We start from the raw sequence: 25,466 nt of genomic DNA, 5'->3' as shown, positions 1-25,466 counted from the left end.
AGAATGACAGACGAACGTGCTGAGAAATATAGGATCATTAGGTGTCTAAAACAAGACTTAATAATCAATAATAAGAATGGAGAGGCTGGGTTTGGAGTGAGAACGCGCCAACTGACAGATGGGATAAAATATGTATGCATGGAGGAAGAACAATATGGCTCCACAGGGATATGGTCCCAACAGTGGCTGCTAGCCTCATTAATCAGGAACGGTCAAGGGTTGGCATGTTAGCTATCACAAGCTGTGAAAGGCCAGAGTAGATGGCACAGCTACAGCACAGTGTGAGACGGTGAGGCATGCAGCACAGAGATTACAACACCCCCTCCTCTGCACCATCATCAATACATGAAGCACAAAAGAGCCGAACGTCGCCACAATGGAAACAAACCACAAAAACCAAAGTCACTGGACTGAAGCTCCTACTAATATAAACTACAGCTGAAACCAAAGGTTTACATACACCAAAAAAAAGACATGCAATTTTTTTTATAAGTAGTTATGTTTCCATTGACCATGTAACTGTGCAATTTGACATTTTCTTTTTTTTTTTGAATGTTATTTAATATATTTATTGTTTTCAACAAATTAACAAAACTGCAGGACAGTTATCAAAATACAATGATATCTGGATCATCGATCAGACCGCGATGACCAGTTGGCGTGACGCTGGCATTGGGATCTTCTATACTGTCATCATCAGTGAGTGAGTCCAAACAGGATTGCAGTTACAAATAAATTCCAGAATACGACTGTCCAACTGTCATTTATGTAACCAGAAAATAAACAACAAAAACAGCGATACCCCAACCCAACCCACCCCAGGTTATTAAGGATAGAAGATAGAACAGCAAATGGATAGATGGGGGGAAACAGAAAGAAAACAAAACAAAAAAAAGGGGAAGGTTAATATGTACAACTAAAACAAGTAAGATAACTAAATAAAATATTCAGCTCCTCCGCATACTGCTGAAAATGAGTGCATCAGGGTGTATTAAGTCACTTGTGTACCAACCGAGAGGCCAACCTACAGCCTTTCTGACAGGCAGGGAGGTAGCAGGGCCACAGAGCAGACACTAGTCTGTCACTACTCGTGTCCAGTGGTATTACTCAAAAGTTCAAGGAATGGCCCCCACGTCCCAACATATCTGGGTACGTTATTATTGAGAGTGTAGCGTATTTTTTCAAGATGTAAACAAGAAGCCATGTTATTCAGCCAACATTTAAAGGAGGGAGGTGAGGCAGACTTCCACTCTGTAAGAATGACACGTTTAGCCACGACCATCCCAAAGGCGAGAGCCTCTCGAACAGGCAGGGGCAGAGCAGAGCAGGAGTCAGATACACCAAACAGAGCAACAAGACAGTCCGAAGGTATCTGTTGTTTGTACGCCGTTTGGTAGAGACAAAATATGTCAGACCAAAAGGTTGTTAAATAATGGCAGTGCCAGAATTGATGTCCAAGGGTAGCCTTAGGGTGTCCACATTTGTCACATGTACTTGAATGACTTGGGAATATTTTATTCAACCTTGCTTTAGAGTAGTGCAGGCGATGCACCACTTTAAACTGGATTAGTTGCAATCTGGCATTAATGGAGCAGTTTTTTATTCCCAACAGCACACGGTCCCAAAGCGCAGTGGAAATTGTAACTCCCAAATCATTTGACCAGGCATCTCTGATATGAGTAGACGACGTTGACATAGAGAAAACATTCACAAACAGTGAGATTAGATGTCTGGAAGTGGGAGGTTTTATAAGAAGATCATAAAAAATATGTTGTGCTGAACGCTGATTTGTGCTCAGAGCAAGTTGGTTTGCGAAACTCCTAGCCTGCAAATAACGAAAAAAATCATTTGGGGACAAATTGAATTTAGACTGTAGCTGAGGGTATGATGAGATCTGTTTATTGATAAAAAGATCCTTGAGAGAGGAGAGACCCCTGCCTGACCAGAGTTTGAAGGTAGAATCCGAGAGGCCTGGCTTAAAGCAGGGGTTATGACACAAAGGGGCATAAATGGACAGGTCTGGGAGTTTCAAGACCCTCTTTATTTGTGTCAAAATCTTAACTGAGTTCTCAAGTATGAAGTCAGACGTGAGCCTCTTGAGGGAGATATCTGGTTTAGAGAATAATATTGCAGGTAATGAAGCAGAAGTTTGTAGTAACAAGTTATGAGATTCAATCTGAGGCCAGCCAGGGAGAGAGACGGAAGGAGTCCCCGCCTCGGCAGAGCCTGACGTCCAGAATGTCCAAGCCCTTGAAATTGCAGGCCCAATAATAGTGCCGAAATATCGGAAGGCCAAAGCCACCCTCCCCTCTAGCTTTCTGCAAATGCGCTTTAGAGATTCGGGAAGGTTTGTATGCCCAAATGAATGGCATAATAATTGAATCCAATGTATTAAAAAAGGAAGAAGGAATAAAAATTGGGATATTTTGGAAGAGATAAATAAACTTAGGAAGGACAACCATTTTGATAATATTAATACGACCAATTAATGAGAGTGGGAGTAGCCGCTAGTTGTCGATCCATTTTCTTAGCTTAGAGAGTAACTCTAAATAATTTAATTGGAAAAGTAGCTTGGAGTTTACGGGAATTTTGATACCGAGATACATAAAGTGGTCATGGGCGATTTTTAATGGTAAACTATTCAGGAAACCAGAGTCAAGTCCATCAGACAGAGGGACAAAGGCAGACTTAGTCCAGTTGATTGTGAAACCAGAGAGCTGCCCAAAGCTCTGCAGCACTTCAAGAAGCGGTGGAAGAGAGGCACTAGCATCAAGCAATGTCAAGACTACATCATCTGCATATAAACCTATGACGTGCTCTGATGTACCACATGTGATACCTGTGATAAGTTGATTAGACCTGATGGCAACAGCCAAGAGTTCCAAAGCCAAAGCAAAAAGCATGGGAGACAAGCAGCAGCCCTGCCTAGTACCATGTTTCAGTAGAAAGGCGGGTGATCTATCTCTATTGGTCAACACCTGAGACCTGGGATGAGCGTAAAGCATTTCTATCAGAGACAGAAAACCTGTGCCAAAGCCAAATCTTCTGAGAACAGCGAACATGTATCCCCACTCCACCTGATCAAAAGCCTGCTGAGCATCCAAAGATATGATTGCTGAGTTGGGGAAAGCATGAGAGTACATAATGTTAAGTAGTCGTCTTGTGTTGGAGAAAGAGAATCTTTCTGGAATGAATCCAGATTGATCTGGATGTACCAGAGCACTGATGTGGGAAGACAATCGGTTGGCTAAGACCTTAGCAATAATTTTCTGATCAGAGTTAAGCAGGCTCAAGGGGCGATATGATGCCACATTGGTAGGATCTTTGTCTTTTTTGAGTAAAAGACAAATATTGGCATCATATAGAGACTCAGGAAAATGACCAACCTCCACGGAAGACCTGACCATACACAGTAAGAGTGGCGACAACATATCGATATGAGACTTGTAAAACTCAATACCAAAGCCGTCAGGGCCGCATGCCTTTCCACTAGGAAAAGAGCGGATTGCTGCCCTTATCTCCTCAAGAGTCACCTCACCATCTAGTTCCAGCCTGGCGGCATCTGTAAGAGTTGGAATGTCCAATGGCTGAATAAAGCGTGTGATATCCTCTGTAGATGCAGTAGTATTGGAGGCATAAAGTTTATTGTAGTATTGAAAGAAAGTTTTGTTTATTAGCTTATGATCTGTCAGAAGCTGGCCTGATGGAGAAAGTATCTTATTAATGGCTCGTTCGGCTTGCATTCCCTTCAACTGCCTGGATAGTATTTTATCTGCTTTGTCCCCCAGTTCAAAATACCTCTGACGCAGCCTCTGAATATCATCCATAACCCGCTCACCCAAAATGCAGTTATATTCATACTTTAGGTTCACAATAGAGGTAAATATGTGGTCAGAATTGGAGCTATGGAATGTGTCTTCCAGTGTGGTTAGTTGCTTCTCAATTTCAGCCAGACGATTACGTCTGAGCCTTTTAACATTGGATTGGTATGATATAATATCACCTCTTATCACGACCTTGAAAGATTCCCAAAGAGTGGAAACAGAGACAGCGCCATTATCATTGTAAGCCAAAAAATCTGAGATCTTATTAGAGACAAATTTGCAAAAGGAGCTGTCCAAGTTTAAGGAGGGATTAAGTTTCCAATTGTATTGTGCTCTTTGAGTATCAAAGTTAAATTCAACTGACAATGGTGCATGATCAGAGATGAGAATAGGGTGGTAGGTGGATTTGAAAACACGGGGTAGTAAGTTTGAGTCAACCAGAAAATAATCAATTCTTGTTGAGGATTTGTGTACCGAAGAAAAAAAGGAGTATTGGCTCTCTATGGGATGTAGATGCCGCCAGACATCGGCCAGATCCAAAGATGTTGCTAACTTGGTTATAACCGATGGGGACTGCAATGGCAGGGCAGGTTTAGGAGAAGACCTGTCTAGGACAGGGTCGAGGTAGCAATTAAAATCACCCCCAACAATGATCCTATATTCGCTGTGTTCCGCTACAAGACTAAATACTTTTTTGTAGAAGTCTGGACAGTCAAAGTTAGGTGCATAGATGTTAAGAAGGGCCAGAGGGACAGAATTAATGATGCCAGTAATAAGAACGTATCTCCCGCCTGAATCAGTCACCTGTGACTTAAATATGAATGGTACAGTTTTACGGATGAGAATGGCCACTCCTCTCGCCCTGGAGGTGAAGTTGGATTGATACACCCGCGACACCCATGATGTCCTCAAACGTCTCTGCTCTGCAGGTGAGATATGTGTCTCCTGTAAGAACACAACATCAGCAGACAGATCCTTTAAGTGAGAAAAAACCTTGCCCCTCTTGAGTGCCCTACCCATACCCCTGCAGTTCCAGGTAATGAAGGTAATAGGATTCATAGCTGGCATGGAAGGGGCACCATCAGAGAACATTCAGAACGGTGGACAAAAAGGTGTTGTCTGAGCTGAATAAGGGGGGGGGGGGGGAAGAAAGGGAAAAAAGTAAAGAAAAAAGAAGAAAGAAAAAGGCACCCACCCACTCCTCCCTCCCCTCCCTGCCCCACATTCTAAAACCAAGTGACCAAATACCGCCCTCGAACCACCCTCCTCCCACTCCCACACTGCAGTGAAAAAACAAACAGTGCTTCCCCTTGAGCTAAGGGAGGCTGCTGGGAACTGACCAGAGCAGCACACTATGAGAACTTCCATAACCACTCCTAGATAGGGAGCAAAAACCCCGGGAATCTCCAAAATACAAAGAACAGTACAAATAACACACCTGGACAATTCTAAGTTTCAGGTTCAGGTATATAAAGACCACAAGGGGATGTATAAACCAGAGAATATTCAAGCTAAAAAGAAGTTAAGTACTTTATGTATATCCGGAATGACCGCTGAGAATATAACATGTAACTGATATATGATTAGGAAAACAAAAACACAACCAACCATATTGTGCTTCAAAGTACAGAAATTTTCAATGGTCGAACGAGTGAAACCAACGAGCCCATATTGAGGCATCTGCTGCGGCAGAGATGGAATCAGTGAAATGTTCAGCCTCTGCCGGTGAGAGAAAAGTCTGAACAATGTTGTTGTGTACAACCTGCAGCTCGGCCGGATAGCTTAGCGAGCACTTAGCGCCGCCTCGGTTAGCTTCTTCCTCACGTTGTTGTAGGCCATCCGTTGCGCCACAACTTCAGCTGTGTAGTCAGGAAAGATGGACACACGGGCTCCGTTGTACATCAGGGGTGAATGCAGGCGGCTGAGTCGCAGAATGGCGGCCACGTCCCTTTCGTTGTGAATCTTTGCAATGATAGCTCGTGGTCGCTCCTCGGGTGATGGTTTCGGCCTAAGACTACGGTGGGCGCGATCAATCTTGATGGGCTTGACAAAATTATCCTTCCCGAGTACCTCCGGTAACAGCCGTGAAATAAACTCAGTAGGACGACCTTGTTCTACACCTTCCTTGATGCCAAGCACCCTTATATTGCATCTGCGGGACCGACCTTCCAAATCACTTAGTTTCACCCTCAACAGGGCGTTAGCTTCCCGGAGCTGATCGCAGGAAACTTCGAGGGCCGAGATGCGGCCATCAGCAGACGACATGGCTTCATCAATGGTGTCGACTCGGCTCTCTATCTCCCGTTGTTGATTTTGCACGGCAGAGAGAGAAGATTCAATAGCGTTGAAACGACCCTCCATTGTCTTCTTAAGGTCATCAATAAGATCGAAAAGTTTAGCAACTTTCACCCCCTGGGCTGTGATAGCAGCTAGCATAGCTTCGTTGCTAGCTCCGGAACTCGACTGAGCTGCCTCCTTCTGTGCGCCGTCCTTCTTCCCCATTTTGAAAAAAAGAGTAAAAAAAGTATTCCCAATCTCTTGAAATAAAACAATATTGAATAGAGGGCCAGGTGTGTTATGTTAAAAGCGAAGTTTGAGGAGATGACAGGAGATCACAAAAAAGCGCCTACTCCATTGCAGCGCTCTAGCGCGCGCGCGCCCCCAGTTTGACATTTTCAACTCGATAAAACGTTTTGGTGTTTGGTTTGGTGATTATTTATTTTTGGCCGTTTCAAAATGGGCTTATCTAACAAAACTGTAATGGAAACAATTTTTCCACACGTCAAGCTAGACCTGTCATAATAAATGATGCTGGACGGTAAATTGATACAGAAGTTATTACAATAAACAATAATGTTTCAATATTACTTCAAGTAATATATTTCTTGAAAATATTACTTTCTTAAAATATTTCAGTATTACTTGAAAATATTGTATTATTTTCAAGTAATACAATAAAAATAATATCATAATAAAAAAAGAACACATTTTCAAACATCAATAAACTGGGTCCTAATGAATATTTACTGGAACTGGAAGACATTTTAAATATCCAAAATAAATAAATAAATAAAACAGCAAACAAAAAAAATCAAATCAATTATAAAGTCTCTGTAGACAAAATTGTCCTTCAAAGTTAAGACAGAAAACCTTTGTGGTAAGAGAGAACAGAGAAAAACAAAAAATAATGCAACTGGAAATTATTGAGTGTGTTTGATTTGAACATATGATTCATGAATTTATTGCTTATTGTGACCGGACTAAACACAAGTCACATGATCAACAGCCGAGTGTTGCTACTGGTGCAAAACATCGTCCGATATTAGTCATTTTTTAACATATCGCATCGGTTCAATAAATAAAACTGGGCAAATATTAACAACCAATATTTATCTCCATCTTTATCATTTTTTCTGGAAGGGCAGGAGGAGGTTGGTTATGTCTAGTCTGGAATTCTCTTCTTGAGTTTTCAAGTTACTTTTTGGAAAAATACAAGGTAATAAAAGAGTACTTTCTACAACACATAGCATACTTTAAACAAAGCAACAACTAAGTTCTGTATTCCCAAAACTTTCTGAAAGTTCTAACTTTGTTCGCCTGACACTTCAGCATTTTATGAGAAAAGAATTTGTAACATTGTGTATTCTCTTTACCTTTCAGGTATGGTTTATTAATCTGATAACAGGATACTTTCTGGAAATTATAAGTTACTTTTCCAGAACTCCAGAAACTTACAGATGACATCTATTCTGCTTAAAAGTTAATTTTGAATTATCATCTGGAATTACAGGTTACTTTCACACAAGCTTCAGGATGCTAACAGGTTACATGGCTAAAATGTAGAGGTTTTCCTTTAAAACTATTCATTTTATTTCATGTCCATGTTTTAATGTTTACCACTAGAGACAGTTAAATGCTAAAGCTAAAGATTAAGGAGTTTCTAGATCAGATTTATCACATTTTCTGTACATTTTAGAGTATAATCAGCTAGTTTAGATTTAGTTTTCTAAGTGTTACCTGCCAGTTATCACTACAATGAAGGCTAACAACCACATATTCTGACAGACAATCTGTTGTTTGACCTGAAGCCAACATAAAGTTGTTCTGTCTGTGTTTGAAAGTACCTCAGAGCCTACAGGATGTTCCGGCAGGTAGGTATCTAGTTCAGGAGAGGGCCTGGTGAGGGATTGTGTTGTGGGATGCTTTCCTGAATCTGATGAATGAGCAGCAGAAATGGAGCCATTAATCCAGAGACTTTAGGGAGCCGTTCCAGTGAGAAGAGAATGAGGGGAAGAGGACGAGTGGAAATCAATCTTTCTGCCTCTTTCCACTCCTCAGCCTCTGCTTTGTAGCTCCCCAGTTATTTTTCTTTTAATCTGAAAACCTTTTCCATCTTTAATTTTTTTTTCTTATTGCATATTGGGCATTGTGCTTATTATTTTTTACTCTTTTGTACTCTTATGTTTTATTTTCCCTGCATCGTATTTCACAGTTTCTTCCGGATATGTTGCTGTTGCCGTATTTTTCTGATGTTTTTTCTCATTCAGCCCAGCACCTGTAGATGACTTGTTACCAACATCTTCTTCTTTCTGGATCTCTTATAAAGTTACCTTGTTAAAATGTCTTTTAATGCTAAACATTGGATGTAAAATTGGGTCTTTGGAAATGAGTGGAGACTCCAGATTCTTGCAGAATGATGTGCATAGAGGGCGATCAATCTAAGACTCTGAGTTTTTCCACTAATTGGGTAAAAACATGGATTCTGTAAATTTATGTTTAAGTAAATAAGATTTTTTTAATATATATATCATGTCACATTTCCCAGGTAAAGACATCACAAAGTGCTTCACAACAGGCAAAGAAATGGGAGACAGTAACAAGGCAAGAGCAGAAATCATGTGTTTTGTTGCCATATTTCCTAATTTTATACTTGATTTTAATAAAGTCATTTACCACCAGATTGAGTAAAGAGTCAGTTTCTTCCCAGAAACCAAGAAAATTGAAGTTTTGCAGAAAAAGTACAAAAAGTAACAAAAAAAAGGTCAAAATTTGGTCTAGTGAAGTCATAAAATTACTGCGCTTCAGTTCTGGCCTTTCTCCCGACACTTAATTATTTAAAAATGGCCGTCTAAATGATGCTTTTAAAGACTATATACTTTATCTGTCCATGGCCTCTCATGCCAGAGCTGAACCATCTTTTTTTCTTATTGGCTTTTTATGCACTTGATTCACTTTTCTGCTTTCAAAGGAGACCCAAAAGGCAAAAACATAAAAAAAAATGAGAGTAGACAAAAAAGTGGGGAGGCAGTGTCAGAGAAAACACAGAGAGAAAAGCACAGAGAGTTTCCCTCTGGGAGAAACATGGCAGGGACAAGTTTTCATTCCTGCCTGCGTCTGCTTGTGTTTGGATGTCTGATATTTTATGTTGGTGTGTACCGAAAGCGAAGGGGAAATTACTTATTACTGGAACTACTCTGGCCAATGGCTAGAAATCTAATAAACTCTGAAGATCCAAGCAAACTTCCACCGATACAACACACACTCACACTTCACCTGAGGCTTTACTGCTGCATCTTCAGCATTAGCTGTGCGACTCTTGATATGTTGCAAAGGCTGCACTTTTTATCTGCATCCTCCCTCCAAACCAATAACAGCCTAACCTCTATATAAACACTCTCACACACACACACACACACACACCCTCTCACACACACACGCGGGCGAGCTCTCCCGTGAAGATGACCCTCAGAGGCAAACAAGCAACATCAGTAGAACTCCTCACAGGGATTTTCTCTCTCTTGTAGGATTTACCGAGTGTGTTGGGGTGTGTGTGTGTGTCAGAGTGTTTCCCTGGTGTGTGTGGGTGGTAAGGTGGCCTATTTCTGATTAAACCTTTATAAATTTATGCACTAATATTCTTGATCAGCACCTGACTGGAATTACTTATAAGATTTTAATTACAAATGTTATTTTTGTGGCTATTTAGGAATTTTTGTGGATTTTTACCCAATTTTATTACAACCCAAAAACTTTAATACATTTTATTGGGATTTTATGTAATGGACCAACTCAGAGTATTCCTAATAGTGAGTATTAGTATTGAATTATTAGCTTCAAACTAAATGTTTAATTTAAAGCTAAATATTTAGAGAAGAGTTTAGCTATTTAGCTAATATGAAGATTGAATTGCCAATAACCAGAAGTGGACTACCAAAATAAGAGGTGTAACTGATTTGTTTCAATTGTTGCTCGTGATTCTTCGTCATTATTCTTTCTTCTCCTTTCAACGTGAACAAAATTTCAACTTAAAACATAAAAAGTCATTTTAATTTTAGTACAGATGTACTAATGAATCTTCATTAACGGTGACAATGCCAGATCACCAGCAGGAGTTTATTTAGGGGACCAAAAGTCAGAAAAATTTCCACTTCTGGTTATCGACATTGAATTTGTATATTTTGTTTAGCTCAGCTAAATATTTAGCTTCCTAACTAAATATTCAAGATGAGCTAAAGATTTTGCTTGCAAGTTAAAGGTTTAGTTTGTAACCATTTCTTTTAGCTTACTAACTCAATATGTAGTTCAGAACTAAATATTTAACCTGCTAACTAAATACTCAGATTGAAGCTAAACATTTAGCTTGTTAACTAGGTAGCTGAGAGCTAAATGTTTAGTTTCTAAACTAAATATTTAGTTTGCTAATTAGTTTACTAATTAATCCTAATTAATCCCAATGTTTTCTCTCTTACACCAGGCTAAATAATCCAAATTATTTCTGGTAATTTCTTACTGTAACTTTATAAAACACCTTCCAATCAAGTCTGAGCAGCTTCTCTGTCCTGAGACTTTGGCATTTTGAAGTCTGGGCTCTTCTGCTTCAATTGGCTTTGGTTACTTTAATGAATGAATGCCGACTGCAGACACAACATCATGCAGAAGCCGTCCAAGAAAGTATGGCAAGCTGATTTAACATTTAACCAAAAACAAAAAAACACACATATCTAATTTGTATTTTAAATGTAATATCTAATAAAACCATTTATTTCAGTGATAATTTCATTTAATTATTTTTTCTATATAGGAAGAGTGAGTCTGTATCACCTTTTTGATATTCTTATAGTTTTTCTCATCTACACCTGTCTTCTTCATATAAAAGGCCTCAGACAGAAAAGGATATTCCTTCATATTCAAAGCATGTCAGGACACTCATCAGTAACAAAAAGAACCACTGTACCTACACAGTTATCAGCTTTCTAATCATGACAGCTTTAAGACTCAATAAACCGGTTCATCGCTCTGACGCACAGATTCATTCTTTAATGCTTCCGCTTATCAGATGCGTATCTCTACACATGTACCGTCAGATGTAGAGATTTAAAGCAAACCAACACAATAAGACCCACACAGAAAGGCAGCAGCAGACAAAGCGACACCCCACTGCTTCACGTCTCGGATAAATTGGATTAAATCGAGTCGGAGCAGATGCCTTTTAGTGGATTTTAATTACACCTCCCAGCATGGAGTCAACGACTGATAGTTAAACCATTACTTGGAGCGTCTGAATTAAACTTTGGAGCCAAGAAAGCTTGTTCTTTTTCCTGATCTCTAAAGTTAACCAGTGCAGTTTGTATCGACCTTTCACAAGAAAAGTAATGCATGAATGAACATTGGAAGTTACAAATATGAGGCAAAACTAAAACAATAACCAACTGAACTATATGTAGATAGAACAATATTAGATGGAGAAATTCCTCAATGGATTATAGGGATTCTATTGATGAGTAATTTTACTTAACAGATTTAGATAGAGCAGAGGTCAATCACAAGAAAATAGCACCAATGATGCAAAACACTCGTTAATGTCAGACGGTTTGGGTAACTCGCTCTGTATTGCATCTGATCCTAGTTTTTTCTGTTCCATAATCTCAAAATAATGTTTAATATTTACATATTTTTAAAAAAATGTTGGCCTAAAATAACCCCTATGTAAAGGTATTACCACAATACTGGTAATACAGTCGCAATACCGCTGCACATTATGACAGAGGCTTTTCGTCGCAATATGCAAACTTTCCCATCCACTCAGAGAGTGCTTACATGACGTTGCTTATTTGATGCCGCGAGCTGAAGTAGTGTGAAGGAAAAGGGAAGCTGTGCTGCTCACTGGCGTCTCCAGGCTGCGAAGTATGAGAAGCAGGTGATCGGTTTTTGTGATTGGCAACAAAAGACAGTGACCACCGATCATACACTTTTTCACGGAAATCAGCAGATTATGATCGGTGGCCGATGGATTGGCACACCTTTAATACACACACACATATTTTTTATTGTCAAGCCGAAGACTGAAGCCTAATCTGCCTGATAATTACTTCTCCATCTCTAAGTCATACACTGCTTTATTGATCTAAAGTCGAATTAAAAAGCATCATAGCATGCTGCAGCTGCAGACAGATTAGGGCACTGCAGCATCCTATGTTGCTGCGACTGCAATCCGTCAGCGGGACAGACACAGAATGAATGTATATTGTGTTATCAAGCCACAGGAAGAGGAATGCTTGGAGCCAAAACTACGCTGTAATGTAATTCAAAATGGAGCAGAAAGGAAATCTATTTCAAATCCAGCTTTATTAATACCATTGCTGCCTACAGGCAGGGAAAGGGACAATTGAGTTGTGGAAATCTGCAGGAATATGGGGCTCAGAGATGGTGTATTAAACAGCAAGAAATGAGAAAGAAAGGAGCAAAAATACGATTAAGGAAAAAGACAATAAATTACAAAAAGGAAACGCAAATGAAGCAATTAATAAGATGTTTAGTCAAAGACAGAGTTCATAAAATAGGGTTCAGCATCGGGGACAGAATCAGGTTGCTGTAGGGAAGGGTTTACAGCAGTGACATAACGAGCCAATTGATAGCAAGGCCTGGGGTTAAACACCCGAAGCTAGCTACTAATTGGCTGAGAATGACGGAGTGACAGGCGCAGAGATGCAGGGTGTGACCTGGAAGGGGAGCTGCAGACAGAACGGAGGGGGGGTTAATGAATCCCTCTTCATAATAAAACAGAAAAAGTCATTGGCTGGGAAAAGATGGGAGACGCTGGAGGCCCCAGAAGAAGACGATGAATACAGCTGCTCGTTACAATAATGTCACTCAATTATATCTCTAACAGCCGGGATGGATTACAAAAGAAAACGTCTTCTACATTAACTCGAGGGAGTTTGATACGCTGCGTGATGATACCTCAGGTGTTTTACCTCGTCTTTGAAGACAGATCTGTATTTCAAAACCTTTCCCCTTGATCGCTCAAAGAGGGATCCCTCACAGGGTTTCCTTTTTAATATTCTGCTCTACATTTCACTTTTATGGAGACAAAACTTATCAGGATTCCCTGATGGTCGTTTGTTCTGTCTCTCTACGGGAGCCGTGCCATCCAATAAGCTGCCAGAGTCGCATCATCTAAATCTTTAGATAACGATGACAGTCTTCATGAAAACCAAATGTTTTTAGACACCGTCTCCTTAGCAGCACAATGTCTTTAATAAGAAAATGCTTTGCACAAGATGACAAATTAATCACATACTTCTTTCACAGAAGTTCCAGGAAATTCATGGTCTCTAGTGACACTCTGGAAAATTGGCATAATCTCTATTTAATCACCTTGATTTAGCTCCACTGGTGTTGTAGTTAAAGCTCTATTCAGACCTGCTCCGACATAAAACCTCTGATCAAATCTGGTCAAACACTTGTTAGCAGTAAATTAGCATTTAAAAAAGCTGCAGAAAGGGGGGCTTGCCGTGGTGGCGTAGCGCGACCCGTATTTGGAGGCCTTGAGTCCTCGATGCGGCCGTCGCGGGTTCGACTCCCGGACCAGACGACATTTACCGCATGTCTTCCCCCCTCTCCTTCCCTGTTTCCTGTCAGCCCACTATCACATAAGGGAGACTAGAGCCCACAAAAAGACCCCCTGGAGGGGTAAAAAAAAAAAAAAAAAAGCTGCAGAATTACTAGTTGTTAGTCTCAAAATGTACAAAATAAAATGAAGTTATAATGTGAAGACCATTTGGATCGCTACATGACCAGGTGTAAATGGTATAATCAAACTGAAACTGAAGTATAGAGCTGGTTGGGACTTCAATGCTCACCACATTGTAAAATGCTCTAATCTGTCCAAACCAAAGTCTTTGGGTGTTTAAATGCTAGTTAAACAGCCTCTTTTCAGTATTACTAAATTTAACAAAAAAAATAAGGTATTGTTATTTCTCTCACGTACAAGCCTTTATTATTGGATGAGGTTTAATCTAAGTGCTGAAAGGTAACACCGCGATAGAGCGACTCCACCAGCAGCGATATCTTAATATCTAAAAAGGCTTCAACTATGGCAGTAAACCAGTAAGACCAGGCTGCAGGTGTTTGTACAGGATCATAACCCTGAATTCACAGTTTTTCATATGCAGCTCCACTGCAGGCTCTTCAAAGACAATCTATAATCTAATAGATTGTTTTGGTTCATAACAGTCAGTTAACGGTTAAGTTAGATGATTAAATATCATTAAATACAAGTATTCCATATTGACATTGATAATTATTAATTAGTTTTTAAATTAAATATTTGAAATAATGCCAAACTGGTGATGCTGCCACTTCCTGTTTTATCCTCAGTTTTAACTTCATACCATTTTTTATTTTTAAGCAGCAGTGAGACACGGTGGTGAAACATTAAACTGCTGCTGTGCAAGTTACTCAGCAGGTTGTTGCTAGGTAACCATAGAATGAGTGAGTTGCTAGGTAACCACAGAGTTACGTAGTTGATACCTCTCACTTGGCCATAAGAGGTTGAGCAGCCAAAGCCTTTCTATCCCTACATCCCCCAGAATGCTGTGCTGTTCTGGATCGCAGTTCAATCAATTTTCATATTAAATGTTGAATATTCTACCAGATGCATTATCTATAGATAGTAGTCACGTTTCTATCGCTATATATATATATATATATATATATATATATATATATATATATATATATATATATATATATATACAGTACAGACCAAAAGTTTGGACACACTTTCTCATTGAATTCAATGTCCAAACTTTTGGTCTGAACTATATATATATATATATATACAGTTCAGACCAAAAGTTTATATACTGTATATATATTGTTATTGGTTGTCCAGCATTAATTTCCAGAAGAGTTCAAACTCATTTGATCTGTATAACTTAGATGTTTAAATGTTTTCAAAGCCATACTGTATTTTACATTAATAATTTGTTACATAGTCTGCAGACATGAGAGTGTGATTTCTGAATGTTTATTAAAAACTAAAAGATTTTCATATAAGGGACACTAGAGCCCATAAAAGACCCCCTGGAGGGGAGAAAAAAAAAAGACTAAAAGATTGAGAATCAACAACTTCCCATGTAAAATTAGATGTTTTAGACTACAAAGTTAAGAAAGAGCAGAAAAAAATCCTTTTAAAAAGTTCAAGTCTTCTGTTATTTTTGTTGTAATGACTTATTTGTTTGTGTGAAGATGAGAAAGTACAAAGATAGGAGGGCTTGTTGGGCTTTATGCTGAGATACTCCTTTCCAAATGTCACAACAGTGGGACCACATCGAGCGAGGAGCTGAACGCTCACCCACTGAGTCTTTGTGAATTTCTCTGTTTTCATGGAAGGTGTGTGTTTACAATTTTACAGTACACTCCTCTATGAAACATCTTCAAAGTCAAGAAACAAACAGAGGCTTTCTGTTCTTATTTCCGTTTCTTTTTAAGCGTGTAGACAACGTGTTAGCGTTTTGTTTTTTCATTGTTCTCTCCACCAGCCTTAATGAAAATGTTGACTTTCTGGTTCCCAATCGAACTGAGTCTACCAGACCATTTCCCTGGGCCTGCTGATGGTGAATCACTTTGATGACTCAACTGTTCATGACACCATTAAGAGAAGACAGAATTGCTAGACGACCAAAATGTTTCCAGATCACAAATTAAAATCTTTCTTCTTACATATTTCTAAATGGTATGTCCCTGCTGCTCTTTAATATGAAACTTCAAAATTGTTCTAAGTTTTAAACACATCTGGATAAATTGCAGATTCGTCTCAACACTATTGAGTTTCCAAACATTGCTTATGAAAGTCGTAGAGTGGTGTGCATTGTAGCTTTGAATGATGCTACATTATTCCTGCTGGTTTTCATTTATGTAACAAGAAGAAAAATTTAGTCAGAAATTGAAATCTAACCCATATTCCTGGATGTTAAATTACTACTAATTTATGAGATTTTCAAAATTTTATTTATAAAGTACTTAAGTGTATTCAGTTTTGGTATTTGGATAAATTCTGGTTATTTCCACTAATTAAGAGCTTTTCTAAGCATTAAAGTCTTTATCTGAGTCCAACACTGCAAGGAACTCAATATAACAAAATGCATCTCTAAAACTATCCAGAAGTTTGGAAAACAAAACCAGATATTTTGAGTCATGACCGACGTTTTACTCATCTCAAGAACATTTTGTTTTCCATTATGTGTCACATTTAAACCAGATGTTATGCATGTAGCAGAAGACAGAAAGCACTTAAAGGATGAATGCGACACGCTTCAACCATAACCTTTATGAGAGAGAACTGTAGATAGCATCTACATCCATCAGACTTTTAAAATCTTCCAAGCATTCTGCACCATATGCAAATTCCAAATTATGTTGCTGATAAATGAATATAGCAAGTTTATATTATTAAAACGCCTTCCTGCGGCAGCGGGCGAGTTTTCATAAGAGCTCCATAAAGCTTTTATCAGCATGGCTTTTATCCCAGCGGAAAAGTCTGGCCTCCATCCATTGCTGTGGCCGCAGAAAGAATGGCAATTTATCCGTCACCAATCTCAAATAGGCGACAAAAAAAAAAAACGAAGGAAGATTGAGTTTTGAGCTGGGAAAGAACTCAGCTGGCGGATTTTAAATTTGTGCATTCATTTCTTCCAGTTCATTTGAAAAGGTGCTTTACTGGCGAGGAATAAAGTACTTAATGCCAAAGCAAACACAATATGAGCAGACGCAGAGAGCAGTGACTGCAATGAGGCAGTAATAATGTCAATTTTTCCCCGTGTCTATGTATTATTCTACTTATCTTCCTGCATTTCTTTTCATCTTCAGTCCCGTCTTCCTTCTCATTCGGCCGCAGTTCATATATTTCACATTTCTTGTTTCTTTTCAGTTTTTTGTCTCACCTGTTTCTACCTACATGGATGCCCCAGTTTAATCTTTCTCTCTAAACAGTCAAACCTTTAATTGTCCTCATTTTGTTCTTCTCCATCAGATCCTTTTCCTACTAATCTGCATCCAGCCTTCCTCCCTCCTCTCTGGTCTTCTTCAGTATTAGGAACTGGACAAAGAACAGAGTTCCCTGAAGTCTGCTGGTGTCTCCTAAAGAGTCCAGAAACAGGTAAGCATTGATGCACTGATTTTAAAACCAGGTTTCAAACAAAATGTGACCCATTTTCCAACACACATACAGTCTGTCCTTTATTGGTGCTCATTGTCTGATCCTGCAGGTTAAATTCATCCGTCTGCACCTCACTGGTAAACGACAGGATGAAAGTACAGCTCTGGAAAAAATTAAGAGACCACTGCACTGACCCCCATTCAAAACCTCCTGGTTATTTCACCAAATATTGATTTATGAACTCTTCCTGAGGTAAAACATTTCTATTGTTGTTTCTAAATGAATATGAACTTGATTTCTTTGCATTATTTGAGCTCTGAAAGCACAGCATTTTTTCATTATTTTGACCATTTCTCATTTTCTGCAAATAAATAAATTTTTGCTTGGAATTTCAGAGACATGTTGTCAGTAGTTCATAGAATAAAAGAACAATGTTCATTTTACTCCAACATATACCTATAAAAAGGAAAATCAGAGAAACTGATCATTTTAAGTGTTCTCTTAATTTTCTCCAGAACCTCCTCATAATGGTTTCATCATGAGGAGAAATGGTCATTTTCGTCTTGAAATATATATATATTTTTCAACTGTATTGGTTATATAACAAACAATTATTTCTAAAACCATGGATTAAATGTACATTTTCGCTAAACTACAGACTCGGACTATAAATATGCCTCATTTAAAGTTGGGTCCAATATTTCTTACCAGGCTGCATCTCAATCTATAACCACCATGAAGCTTCTGGAATATTTGGATTCTTCACAGGATTTTCTTTAGATCAGTACTTTCCAAACTTTTTACTTTTTACTTTACCATAAGTTGAAAAAGGGCCAACATTTTCTTTTTTCCCCCGAACTAAAAATCCAATCATATGTGGTGATTTTTTTCTCTCTTTTTCCTATACAACCATAAATTAAACATATCTTATGTTTGCCTTAATGTTTATAGTTCTAACATTTTTTGTCAGGATCTGTGTTTTTCTGTGTTTATTTAGAGTTTTCTGTGTCTTTGAGTCTCCGTGTTGTCCTGTCTCCCTCTTGATTGTTCCCAGGTGTGTCTCGTTCTGTGATTACCCTCTGTGTATTTAATGCCACCTGTGTCTCTGCGTCTTTGTCGGGTCCTCGTCTAATGTGTTCTGAGTCCTTCGTGTTGTCCGTTGGTTTAACGGTTGCTACCGGCGTCGAGCCCTGGCTTCTGCTCGGCCGTGCTGCCCGTTGCTTGGACTGTGTTGTGTACATTAAAACCTCCATTACTCATCTTACCTGGGTCTGCTGCGTCTGCCTCACCACCCCTACACCACCACCTCATGACATTTTTAGGCTAGTTTTCTTCTATTTTGTTGGTCTATAAAATGATTTTAGTTTATTCCCTGCAGCAGATATGTGAATTTTACTGTACTTAGCAAAGTATATTGGATGGGTGTAACCAACTTTGTTTTGAGTAAAATGTTGTTGGATGTTTGTGGCACCACTTACTGTGAAATAAAATAAAAGCAAAACAATGGCTAATAAAAGAAAAAGTCTTGGTTTTGTACTTAATATTTTCTGTTTAGGACGATATAAACTTACAACAGAGCATCTCTTTGTAAAAAGATTACGAAAAGGCCCAAATATGTACCTTCCTTGAACCATACTAAATTAGTCCAGAAGCCAACAATGCAATGACCTTTGGATCCCAGATTTTGACTATTTGGTTTTTGGTGTGGTCCAAATTTCAGTCATAGTTTAAAAGGTTGAAATGAAACCAATTACATTTTTGGAGTTTCTGTGTTAATTATTCTCCTCATACTATACATTGATATTTTTTTTCCGTTTGCGTGTTTTTGATTTTACTTACACAAAACAACAAGAGTTTTAATCCTTTCCTTTCCAACAAATCAATTCCTTTGAAGGCCTTGCCCTTCAGTAAACCAGCATTTCAGGAGAAGGATGAAGAGAAACAGGAGAAAGCATGGAAGAAAAACCAAACCACTCCTCCTCATGTGTCTTGAAAAGGTCAGTCTGTTGGTCAGAACAACACAGAGACCCACGGGGAGAGTCTGGAGTGTATCACAGTCGACTTGATCCAAGAATCGGATGTACAGACGCCCAGGAGACTGCAGTTCCTCGTATTCAGAGACCAGTTGAGACCGCAGGTACAGAAGAGGCTCAGACAGCATCCAGGTACGCATTTAGGGGAGTATTTATCAAACTATATGGATGAGATATCAAAGCATTTCTTCTTTAATCAGTTTAACTCATTCAGGGCATTTTCTGAAGCAAATTCTACCTCTGAATGGGCAACTTGGCCTTTAAGTTTTATCAGAATGAAATGAGTCTGTGCTGCTAACATCCTGCTGAATCTAAAAACTGAGGTTACTTTCCAATTTAAAGAGAACAAACTATGCATTCACCATCAACTTCAACACTGATGGAAAAACTTTCAAACCAGGGAAGCCTGGTTTGCCAGAAATATAGAACAAGGTTTCTGAAAACATTTTTTTTCTTAAGTAGTAAAGGGTGAAGCTTTTTTGTGTCTTCATTTCTTCAATTCAATTCAAAAATACTTTATTTATCCCTGTTGTAATTCATATAATTAAATTATCTTCGCAGGCAGAGATGCTGTGGGCAGGAAGGATCTCCTGTAGCAGTCAGTCTTGCAACATATCTAAAGAGGCCTCTGACTGAAGACTGTTGACACTGTCATGAATTGCTAACGGCTTGATATTCCATGGTAATGTTTCCATCAGTTGTTGGAAGGCGATGCTAATCCACCTCTTGTTTTTGCCGCTCCAACATTTAGAGATGTTGTAGTCAGGGATACAATCCTGGCTCACAATTACGATGGATGCTGAGAAGAGATGAATTGAACTCCCTCCTCCTCTCTGCTCTGTTCTGCTCTGCAGCCATAAAACCTCCTTTTCAACTCCTCTTGGACTTGAGGTCGTAGTTTTGAGATGCTAATCAGCTGCTCCTACTTGTGGAAACAATGCTTTGTTGCCACAGTTACACATCATAACAACTAAAAGCTGCAAGGGCTAAAAAAGTGAGAGCAAAAATGCTTCTGGCAGATTCCACAGAGAATAATATCCAAAACATGCAATTACAGAAATAATGAAGAAAAAAAATCTGAACAAACACAACAGAGTGGCAGCACAATTCTAGATTATCCGAGGAAAGCTTGGATGTAAAAAACAAAGAAACGATTGCCGACTCAAGACTTTCACCCATCTCAACTCAGTTTGATGTTTTGAAAAGTGCAAAGCACAGCTAAGCCTGCATACGCAGACGCAAAACAATGTTTACGGTGAAACTGTGAGAAACGGAGGACAGAAGAGGTAGGATGATTGGAGTACACACTCAAACAAACACACAGGAAGCCAGTAAATCGCCAGTAATCAACACCGACTTCACAAACAACAAACACTCCTCTATGTAGATTTCTAGGCTGTTATTATCAACCCTTCTGATGCGACACGGGTGCTGAGAAAGCAATCAGCCTTTAGCCTTTGAACAAATCAAACACACAGAAAAACTGGAGCTGTGTAACTTTGTGTCTCTGGAGAAAGCAGGATGAAAATCACTTTGCAGAGCCGGATTCCAACTCTCAGGATCAGACGAGCGACCGACTCCACCTCAGTGTTTGCACAACGATGTGTGTGCGCTGAAAACCCCCTGTTGAGCACACATTTATTAACCCGGAGACTGAAGCTGTGGGCGTTCGAGGACACAACAGCAACCAAATCATTTTTCTCCATTATTTTGATGTGCTTCTTATAGCCAGCTGTAATATACTGCAAACGACTTTGGCAATATAGTTAATTTGTTCGACAGTCGTACAGATAAATCACAGTGTGGGAGAGTATTCTCAGTGGCGCGGAGAACAATCACAGGATGGAGAACAGTGGAACCACTTCAAACTTCATTCCAGTGATCCAGATTTAATATTAGACTTTATTGAAGCGGAAAGAGAGAAACCTGAACATTGAAAAGGGTGGGAGAAAAGTTCTCAAATAAAGCAAATCATTAAACATTAAATTACATTTCCTCTGGGACATTTACCTAGTGCAGTGCACTGCAAAAACAAAATCTGACCGTGCTTTTTTATTCTACTTTCTAATGCAAATATTTTAGTAGCACTTCCAATAAGACAAAACTAATAACTAGTAACTTTTCAACAAGATATAGGAGCTTGTTTTAAGTCAATAATTCCTTAATTATAAAAAGTACTTTTTTCCATTGGGATTATTTCACTTATAAAATGGGAAAAATGTCTTATTAGTGAAATAATCTGACAATGGAACAAGTATTTTTTTTAAATCAAAATTAAGGAATTATTTACTCAAAACAAGCTCCTATACCGTGCTGAAAAGTTACTAGTTATTAGTTTTGTCTCATTTCAAGTGTTACTAAGATATGTGCACCAGAAACTGGACAAAAATACTTGGTACAATTTTGTACTTTTGCAGTGTGGCCTCAATAATACACTAAATAATTTACATTTTATTAAAATGAACAGAATGGTAAATTTTTTGTAGAAAATGGAAAATCATTGGATATATTTATAAAACATAAAGAAGGCCAATAGTTTCTAAGTTTTTCGGGTTGATTGTTTTTTTTATACAAGTGTCATGAAGTGCGGTGGTGAAAGCGGTGAGGGAAACACAGCAGACCCAGATGAGATGAATGATGCAAGTTTAATGATGAAAATAGGCTTAACCAAGTCCAAAAGTCCACAAAACCTGGCAGCACAGTTGAGCGGAAGGCTAGGGCTCAGCAGTGGTAGCAACAGGCTACACACATGGACAAGACGCATTGACAAGGACCCGACAACACACAGAGACACAGGTGAGACTAAATACACAGGAGGCAATCAGGGAACGAGAAACACCTGGGAGCAATCAAGGGGAAGACAGGACAACACGGAGACTCAGAGACACAGGAAACTCAAAATAAACAGACAGAAAAACACGGAACATGACAATAAGTAAGATTTGCTTTTGGGAAAAGTGGATCAACGTTTGTGGTAATTGGTCCAAAATTAATATAAATGCAAAAACCTCATTAATAAATGGGAATCTGTTTATTGCCCCTAATATTTTTTAAGAAGAAGTTATCTTTAAAAAAAAAAAAAAAAAACTGAAAAATTGTCCATCTGCATCAACCACTTATGCTTGCAAGCTAGATTTGCTCCTGTTGGGCCTCCCAAAATCCTTCAGAGTGTCACTTTGATCACCCCTGACCTAGTTTAAGTCTAAAACTTTTACATCTGGGCATCTATGGATAATATACCACGCATTTTGGGGAAACTAGTCAACTTGCACTACTATTTTCTCAGAGTGCTAAGTCCAACCACGAGTTATGCACAGCTGGCTCCATGGTTGCCATAGAGATTAAAGTATTTCTCAAATGTGCATGGAAAAAAAAATCAAGGTAACACTCCAGATATGTTTCTGATGAGGGAATAACATTATAACATGATGTAAAGCTCAAAAAAGTTTATTTTACATGTTACTGCCCCTTTAAGACTCTACACTGCTGCTGAAATGCCCTCAATATCTCCACTGCAAAGAAGAAAATATACTTCTGATCTATTTCTCTCCTTGCAGCTATTTTTCCTGCCTTTTTTTCTCCCCCCACCTGCTGGGATTTCCAAGTATGATCCTGACCAGAGCTTGAACATGCCACCGGGACACAAGCAGGTTCAGAGACAGCTGTCTTTATTATGTACACAGCCCGCTAATGCCGGAGTCGCAGAATTAAAGCAGCTTGAAATGGCCAATAATAGGTTAACTCGATGCACCAGGTTTGCCAAGCCGGGATTTCTTTCATTCCTTTTTCATTAAATTCGAGGCCCAAGGGAGAATCTGTAATAGGATATGAAAGAGAGAAGGATGCCTCATGGTGGTCCATAGATCAATCGCTTGACTGGTTGGAGAAAAGAAGAGAGGAGAAAAATTCTTTCTGCTAAAACTCACAAAAAAAAATGAACAAATTTGTATAAAAATGACAAGATGAATGGATTTTACCTCAGCATGAACTGGCTATGTTTTACTTACTCTGATTATTACAGTTTAAATATGTAGCTAAAGACACATTACATGTTATTGTTTACATCCACAAATTTTACCCATGTGCTAAATGCTGGAGGGCAAAAAGATGATTCCTGTTCTTGCCATCCATAGCTGCGCTGCCGCAGTAGAACAATTTCATTAACAAAACGAAACCTGGAGATGTAGGGGTTAATAATTTAGTGCAATGGGCCACAAAAAGGGAAAACGTGGAAAAATCAATGAATTACAATTCAAAGCTACTTGTATTCTTCGTTTGTCGTATTATATGCTAAACCCGTTGTCATAACAACTGACTGACAACTCCACTAATGTACCTGGATTTAACACTAAAAAACATGCAAACACACAAAGAACAAAACATTCAGTTTGTTGAAGTTTTATATTTTCAGGCTTGATGTTTATTTTGAGATTATTAATAAGTGATCACTGCAGTAGATTGGCTACTGACGCTATTAGCATTGGTTGATTAGCTCATTCAAACACAGAATTGGTGTTAACGTTGCCTTTTTCTACTGTTTTTGAACTAAACAGAAACAAACCAAATTCCACATCTCATCTACATGTTACGGTTGTCAAAGTCAAGCTAGCATAACTGAACTAATTCCCTCTCTCAATTAAAGTTTTTTTTTTACTTTCCTGACCTTGTTATCTTGTTGTCTTAGTGTTGACAATTAGAAGCAAAGCACTGCATCCCCTTTTCTTTCATATATCACCAATATATTTAAGATTCAGCCTGTTATATCGATAACTTAACAGCTAAAACCGATGCTTGTCATCGTTAGCCAGCAGCTTTTTGCCCTCCAGCACAAAGCTGGGGATGGGATCTTGTGCACATGACGTTACTCTGCAACAGGTCTAAAGGACTTGACAGTTCTGACTTCAACATCTAGACCTCAACAACTTGCCACAGTAATCAAAGCTTTTGTTTACTTTCATACTTTCCATTGACAACTGTGTCTCAACATTATTTTGTGGGAAAATGGTATTACCAACGTTCACTTTCGTTACTTTAAGTTTTAAAATAAAGAAAGGCTTGTGTCTTAGCAATTTGACCTAAAAACTGCTCATGTTGTTCCTGCTCACACAGTTTTCTTGCATTTTGTGTGAAAATATCTCAACCACAAACTGAGGCAAAAAAGAGAAGGAATTAACATTTAAGACGTTTTGGTCTTTCTAAATTTTTTTCACTTTACATCATGTTTCAGTAAAGCAGTTGCTTATCAGTGGGAGTTCAAATTAGAAACAGCTCATGCGAAATTGCAAGACAATGGAAAGTGACCAGAGGTTTCACTCCAATAGAAATAAAAACGATATGACATCATTAACAAGCAACAAAGTTCTATGTATTTTTAGTTAAAACCTACTCCTGACTGATACCTTTGCACAGTTTTTAACCTGGGTGTGTGATATTTTTAGATAAACTTTCAGTAAAATTTAAGGAAATACACATTTTAATGTGTGTTGCAACAGAAGCTGCTCATTTTAATCCTGCGCTCAATTCGGACCGAAGCCGCAGATAATGATGACATCAGCCTGTGCCTCTGCGGCGTCTTGGAACTGCGAACAGACGGGATTGATGGTTGAGATGAGACACAGGAGAAGCTGACTGTGTGTGATGTGAAGTATGGCTCGAAGGCCACATCTATAAACCGAGTGATTTAGGCCCAACAGCTCTGCCGGATGATTTCTGATCTCACAGCTCAAATACATCAAATCGTGACCCTGTGTTCATCACTTTCTGTCAAAGAGCAGCGGCAATGCAGTGCATCAAATCAGCTGAGAGCGGGGATGTATTTGTGGACTTATCTGTGCCACAGAGATACGATCTCTTGTACTAACTAGCTTCTCTCCATCTGCTCCCTGTCTTCATCTGCCTCGCCCGTGTGAACAGCTCCTCTCTCTGTAAACTCATCATCACTTCCTCTCTTCATCACGCTCTACAAACCGTCCTCAAACTTCTCTCCCTCATTGACACAATTAAGAAGGCTCTCATTAAGCTCCAATCAACAACACTGTTAACTCTCAATCACAGAAGCAAGTCATTATCACCTTGACCTGCCACCACAAGAAACAAACGTTCTCATTATTGTCAGCGTCACTGTTTGACTGTGTGCTTTATTCCCCCCATGCTATTCGTGGAGGCGCT

At 38.9% G+C, this 25,466-nt stretch overlaps 1 protein-coding gene across 11 annotated transcripts in view; it reads right to left on the bottom strand.

Annotated features, from left to right (window-relative positions):
* Positions 1–25,466, bottom strand: part of ptprt (protein tyrosine phosphatase receptor type T) — a 334,801-nt gene that overhangs the window by 174,981 nt on the left and 134,354 nt on the right. The window lies entirely within an intron of this gene.

This window comes from Xiphophorus hellerii, chromosome 20 (genome assembly GCF_003331165.1).
Source record: "Xiphophorus hellerii strain 12219 chromosome 20, Xiphophorus_hellerii-4.1, whole genome shotgun sequence".
Taxonomy (NCBI): Eukaryota; Metazoa; Chordata; class Actinopteri; order Cyprinodontiformes; family Poeciliidae; genus Xiphophorus; species Xiphophorus hellerii.
This window is presented reverse-complemented; position numbering and strand designations above follow the sequence as displayed.